Below are 427 nucleotides of genomic sequence, written 5' to 3' on the forward strand. Positions count from 1 at the left end.
CAGTGTCGGGAATCTGGGCACCTCGAAGTTCCCACACTCCTTGGTTTTGCACTCGTTCTGGCAGTCCACGGCGCCGACGGCCACGGCCGGTCTCCACGCTGCAATGACAGGCGCCGGCATGGTTACAAGAGCTGACTCCCCTTCGCCTGCCTGCAGCTCTGCCTGCTCTGGCGGAGCACCGCTGCCAGGGGCTGAGGTGGGGAAGGAGGGGACGGAAGGAGGGCAGCCAGGGGCAGGGGCGCGGGACCCCTGGGCGTCCAGCACAGCGGGCACTGCCGGGGGGGGCACCCACCCAGGACGTCTGCGGCCAGCGCCCGCCACGTGGGGGCGAAGTGGACACAGTCGCTGCACCAGGAGGCGTAAAACTCCACCACCCAGGCGCCGGCCGAGCCCAGCACGCTCCGCTCCAGCGTGTCCGCCTGCAGCA

This window comes from Gavialis gangeticus, unplaced genomic scaffold (genome assembly GCF_001723915.1).
Source record: "Gavialis gangeticus isolate Ggan-Ray unplaced genomic scaffold, GavGan_comp1, whole genome shotgun sequence".
In the NCBI taxonomy this organism is placed as follows: domain Eukaryota; kingdom Metazoa; phylum Chordata; order Crocodylia; family Gavialidae; genus Gavialis; species Gavialis gangeticus.